Source organism: Lytechinus variegatus, chromosome 8 (genome assembly GCF_018143015.1).
Source record: "Lytechinus variegatus isolate NC3 chromosome 8, Lvar_3.0, whole genome shotgun sequence".
Lineage (NCBI taxonomy): Eukaryota > Metazoa > Echinodermata > Echinoidea > Temnopleuroida > Toxopneustidae > Lytechinus > Lytechinus variegatus.
Window position 1 is genome coordinate 27,218,135 of NC_054747.1, and position 6,821 is coordinate 27,224,955.

Consider the following 6,821-nt stretch of genomic DNA (forward strand, 5'->3'; position numbering starts at 1 on the left):
CACCTAAGATTTCCTCAAATTGAAAGTAGGAACTCAAGTTAAAATTGAAAATAAGCCATGCCTAAAACGATAGAGAAAGGACAATTTGTAGTGGATCTAGAAATCCCTTTAATGCTCCAAAAGAGACACAATACATACATTTAGTTCAGTTTGTATTGGTGGCAAAGTTTTGTAATATTCAATTCAGAAGTTCAGTATATTCCATCCGTTTGCTTGATTCAATTCCTTCATCTATATATGCACATTTGATTCAAGTACCATCCTCAAATTTGATGCTTCATATTTTATCTTTAGGAACTACATGTAGTATTTGTCTGATTAAACACTTAAACACTTTTTTACACGTATGAATCATATGCATGTCATGTAACTATATTAAATTAATGATGAAGAACAATCCATATCAATCGTATATTTTCCAGTGACAAATACGTTTTCTACGCTTTTCCTGATAAGAAGGAAACAAATATTATGGCATTGTGTCATTTATTTAACACATGCTTTCTGTACATAAATCCATCGATTGAACGTCTTCACCTAAGCGTAAATTGAATCATGCAGAGTATAAATATGTATTTTGTTGTTGCACATGTTTAAACATGTACATATTTACTGAAGCACCAAAATATATATTGTCTAATTAACAGACGAATTCCAAACATGTATCTACTCTGCTACTGATTTTTTTGTAATATGTCATCGATGTTTTTATTTGAATCATTTTGATATAAATTTTGAATTAGAACATATGCAATATAATTAATCACGGATTATGTTACCATGACTATGGCGTTTCTAAATTAAGACTTAGAGTGATGTTGTATGATGTCTTTGGTGTTTCTTCTACCAAAACACCAACGATTTAATTTACCAAAGGTTTCTTAATGAACAAAAAAAAATGTTTCAACACGAAATAAAGTTGTAAAATATCATATGCATATATCTATAAATAAATAAATACGGTTATTACAGTAATTGTTGCTATCTAATGAAACTCATATTAATCTAGAAGAGATACCGTTGTGAACTGCATCTATTAAATAATGATGATATTAAGGTGATTTTTCTAATATATCAACCCAATTACAAATACCATTAATGCTGCATTGCTATGATACTGCACGGATAAGCGTTACTTGCCATATATTTTATTGCAATTTAGAAATAAGTAAGCTATGATGAATTGCATTAGTTCAATACTGTATTAACTTGTTAGGTATATATATTCTACAAAGGGGAAATAATAAGTTTTGTATTAAACTTCACAATATCTAATTGTAGATAAATTTCTGCTGCATAAATAATTTTTCTTTTAATTAACGTAGTCATTATTCATTCACTGTATTATACCAGTTAAATTAGGCATACTAATATACGGGATAAGTATACGTTTAAATGAAAATAACTCAATCTTAATGAACAATTTTGATTATTAATAAGCATCATAATTCAAATGTACTCTAATTTTGTGTAGACATGATAGAATCGTAATAACACACGGTAGTTTTAACATTTATATGATTCATTACTATTATAAATCACGTGCGAAATTCCATTGGTAGACAAAGATGTATCTTATGAAAAAGTTGGATTATCGATAAACTTGATCATGAAAAATATACTCTATAATGCGCACACATGGTGTGAGCTAAATAATGCACCTTATTTTTTACATTTAGATTCTTCATACTATTTACAGTCCATGCGTCATTCCATTGGTTAAATTTTGATCATTAATTCATACAATGAAAATGGTAGGTGGTAGTTATCGTTGATTTTTCCAAGCATGTACAGTGCCAGATTCATTCTTTTCCTCCCATTGGATGCAAAACACGTGACTCTTCTATTATTATTCTGTCATGTCTATGAAGATGTGATTTTTTCCTTTGCATCAACTTTTTTTTAAACCGGTAATAATTCTGAACATCGTGACCGAAATCAAATTGCAAAATAAGAGAGGAAAAAAAATCTTGATTATCCATTGCGAGTATTTTTTGGTTCACAGTTGCCTGGGTGATACGCTGACCTGTGCATCATTACATACAACCAAAACAAAAATGAAATGAACCAATAAGTTGTAAATATTTCAGTGGCCTATAACAAACAGTCGGTAAAATCAATGGATACGTGTAGCAGTTTCATGAATTGTTTTCCTTTCTACATCAGGCATGTCTGAGATACCCCTGTTCTACCAGTTACATGTATTTTGAATATAGGCAATGCCAAGGAGGTATCAATGTAGTAATTCATCCTTGGTTAAAATCAATTGTTGGAAAGTATCACCTGTACGACTTTACAGATTGCATTACCATTCATCAACATATAAAATCTTTGCAATGCACTAATAAAATTTTCAGTTTCATTGTAAAACTATTAATATTTCTTTGTGTGGACTCATTCAATTGATTAGTTTCCTTTGTACACATGTCAAGAACAAAAATGTTTTATAATGATAAGCCTACTTTGTTCACGTTGTAGAGAGATTCCTTATTTGGATAGGGACAGAAATAAAAAAGGTGAGTGGAAATTGGAATAGTATAATAAATAATACCCCTAATGAAATAAAGTTGGGGATGAGCGTCCACTGGTGAATCAAAGTAAATAAGGAAAATACTCGGGAAATAGATAAAAGAGCAGGGTGGATGAGCAAGTTGGTGAGTTATTTAAAAGAGAGGGGGACATGCAGAGTAAGAGAGAGAGGGGACAGGCGTGCCGTAATGAAAGCTATTAAATCAGGACATGAGATTTGATTATTAAAGATGAGGAATGCTTGATCAATTAAATCAAGATAGATCTGTTTAGGCAAGCGATTTCGAAAGGTGATAATCCTTCCTTGGTGAGGTCTTTATGATTATTTTTGTTTTGTTTTGCTCCTGTTTTGTGGGGTTTGTTTGGTTGCTTTATGTATATGTTTGTGTTTTATAATTATATATATATATATATATATATATATATATATATATGTATGTATATTTACGGAAGAGATGTGCCTTAAGTCTTAGTTTAAAGGAACTGGGACAAGAATGAGATATTAAGTTAGGAGGAAGTGAGTTCCAGAGTGTGGGAGCCACAAGCGAAAGGGCCTTGTCGCCATGGGTATGGGAGGAGGTTGCCTTGGGAACAACCAAAAGGTTCTTGTCGGATGACCGAAGTGAACGGGAGGGTTGAGAGGTGTTGATAATACGATGTATGAGGGGGACCATTAAATTAGGCAATGGTACATAAGGTGTGTCTCCCCCCTCCCCCTAAAATGGAGAGAACGTATCACTAAGGGCCAAACCATAAAATATAGATGCATTTACATTAAAACACACAGCATAGAATGAGAAATACTTACATTGGACAGAAAAGCAATCAGTGGTTTGTAAAACTCCAACAGTATGGTTAACATTATAAGATATTAAAGCAAACATGCAACTGCAGTTAAACAAAAACATTATCAATTAATTAATCTTCAAACTGCAAGGACGCACGTCTTAACGTAAACCTTTTGTTCTTTTTCAAATAAGGTAGCAGTTGAGCTTTCTTTGAGACCTTTAGATAGAAGATAGGTTATTCCACATTGTAGGTGAATGACTCGTAGGGAGTGTTCTGATGTGCATTCTTCCGAAAATCTACTTGGAAGATTGAGTTATTTTTCTATTCATTAGAACATATCTAATCAGGTAGAAAAGATCGGAATAATTTTTTTTCATCAATGAGCTGGTGAAAACAACATAAATCATCATAATCATACATGTACACGAAAATAAAGTCAACATCTAAGTCAAAGATAACACTGCATGGTAAAATATATAATTATATTTACTTAAATAATAATATGAATCAAACTGAAATAGGTTATCAAAAGGGGACAGTTACTAATCATGAAACTGCTAATTTTATAATTTATTCACTGTTAAGAAACGCTGAAATGAAAGCAATGAAATAAGTACGGCATTATAGAAAATCCAGTGAAACAACGACAATCAGCTATACATGTATAGTCCCGAGGAGATGGGGATATCATAGCCCCTACGTCTTATCGTAAAAGAGGCATTGCCTATTCAATCATTCCCCATTCGTTTAATGACATAAACACTGTTTTGTATGAGAAATGATTAACACTATTGTAATTGCTTAGATTTATTTAAAATGCTTTTTAAAATGCTTTGATTTTGGCATTCTAAAATTCAGCAGTTCTTGCTCGGTTGCTCCGCTCCCGCGCTCAATTTTTGCGAGAGTTGGCCACCTTTTGACAAAGTACTGCTTTTGTCTTTTTGCAAATGTTATATTTTGTCGCTGCACCACGAAGTGTGATTTGTAGAAATATAATAGGCATAACCCCCAAACTTCAAGTTCAATGCACCATGAACTAGAAACCGGTGACCATGATGACATTAATCAAATCAGTGCGGTAAATACCTAGGACCGCGATATTTTCCATACCTTTACAAGTTTTCAATTTTAGAGGAGATTTAACAATCGAAATATATTTTTCAAGAATATGTTACACTTTCTCTGAATACACTTTTCTTTATATTTTTTAAAACCTTACCTTTCGTTTGTGATGGCCTTTTATCGATTATTAACTTCATAGGGCACTCCTATTAATAACGATAGTCATAATCCCGTGTTTTTCATTCTCATCTCACCTCTAAGCAGTAAAAAAAAATCAGTTTTGAAATTGAAGGACATATTTGCACGCCATTTAGTCTTCAAATTAGTTTAAATTCGCTCCTACACTTCGCTCCCTCGCATATCAATATACATTCTCAGACAAAATATATTTCATATGATAACAAACCAATGGAACATTCATGAAAAAGTGATAGCTATTACACTGTCATAAGCAAAAGTGATAGATGATAGTTTTATGTATCTTCGGTTACGTAGCGCTTGATGTGGGCTTGCCCCCTCCTCCCACTATAAATGAATGTTCAGCTTTACATATTGATATTATCATAAGAACAAATATACTCTCTTAAAGTCATCTTACAAAAGTTATGTTACTCTATAAGAAGAATCGCAACAAATGAATAGCAAATTTGATTTGGCTATTTTTATTACAATAAATAAAAAAAAATCTTACATAAATTTCCGTAGGAAGGTATAGACAGTTCTGGTAAATCCAAAGTATGGTCCAATTAGTCAAAATAGTTATCCAAATTGGATGGTAAAGAATTATTAAATTAAATGAATAATGATGATGATGGATTGATGATGAGTTGCGATGGGAATCAAAGTCCGTTACCAGAATGAGTCGATAATGACAGATATTCGATTTCGGCAATCCATGGGTTGATAAAAGTTCTCTTGACCTTGATGAGAGCTGAAAATTCCTTTCTGTAAATAATTGCCAGGAGTCCATTGAGTGAAAATAATTAAAGAAAATTTAAATTTGTATTGCACAAATTAATTCACTATGCACCGACATAAAGTCCCGGGCTCTGATATTAGTTCTGATATCCTCGAAGCATTTCCCAGCATTTGCACCCATTTCCAATATTCCAGGGATGTCCAAATTAATCTCGAATGAGAACATTCTCCTTCTTTCTTGAAAATTCCACTTCTACATGTGCTACAAGCGTCTTGAATTACCCCAGTGAAATCGAAAATTTAAACAACACACCTCATCTTATTGTCCATTTTCCTTGCTATCCATATTGTCTACTAGGATTGCGAATTCCTTGTTGTAAATTTCAACATACTGGCATTCCAGTACGTCATAAAATATGCAACCATCACATACTATCGAATGGAGTATTGTTTGTTGAGTGTACAGGAGATCTTACCTACAATCTTGAGAAAATGAAACAAACTGACATCTTAATAATGGACTATGCTGATGCACTGATAAATGTAGCCTATTGTTACATTGCTGTACACTTTCCTGGATACCCACAAAAGGTGCCAAGCCATGCTAATTGATGGCAAAAATCGTCCGACAGCCAGGCCAAATCGGGAATACCGCAAGGGTCTGTGCACGGCCCATGCCAGTTCCTGACATACATAAATGATCTACCCAAGTGTGGGTCATCAGATGTTCGTCTGATTGATATGACAGTTTACAGGGCGGTGACTAGTGATGGTGACCAAAGTATCATACATTGAGACCTCCCATATCTGAGAGAACAGCTGAGACATGATGCTCCACCCTACCAAGTGCACATCACTGGCTATCACCAGGAGCAGACACCCTCTTGACTTTAGATAATGAGATGGGATAGGGGGATAGTCATATCAGTGAGATCTGCCGTAGTGCCATGAAAAGCATTGGCTTCCCTATAACAAATCTGAACATAAGCCCTACAAAGAGCAAGGGGAGAGCATATAGAGCCTCTCTGAGACATGTGCTCGAGTACAGCTCCTCAGTGTGGGACCCTTCTACACAGAAACACATTGAAAAGCTAGAGCCAGTACAGAAACATGCTGCACGTTTTTTTTTTCATGAACAGGTACCCCCCCCCCCGAACAGATAATAATAATAATAATAACTCAAAGTGTCTGTGAGATGATGTAGATCTTCAGATGGCATAGTCTTCAGCAGAGAAGAAAGGTCACACGCCCTTCCATGCTCTTAAAATAAACCCATCAACCTGGCATGTAATCTGCCCAGTAATTAACTAAAAGCTTTTCCAACTACCAACTCTTTAAAGTCGTTCTCACAACAAACAGTTCTAGCTGATCACGGAAACGGCATCACCAGCAGTGTGTTTTTGTCTAAAAAATCATTGTGTCATCCGTTCAGTAGGACATCGCAAACAAGATCAAGTCAACTTTTTCATGGTAACCAACACTTTAACTGTAGGCATAAAAGGAAAAACGAAACAACATATTAC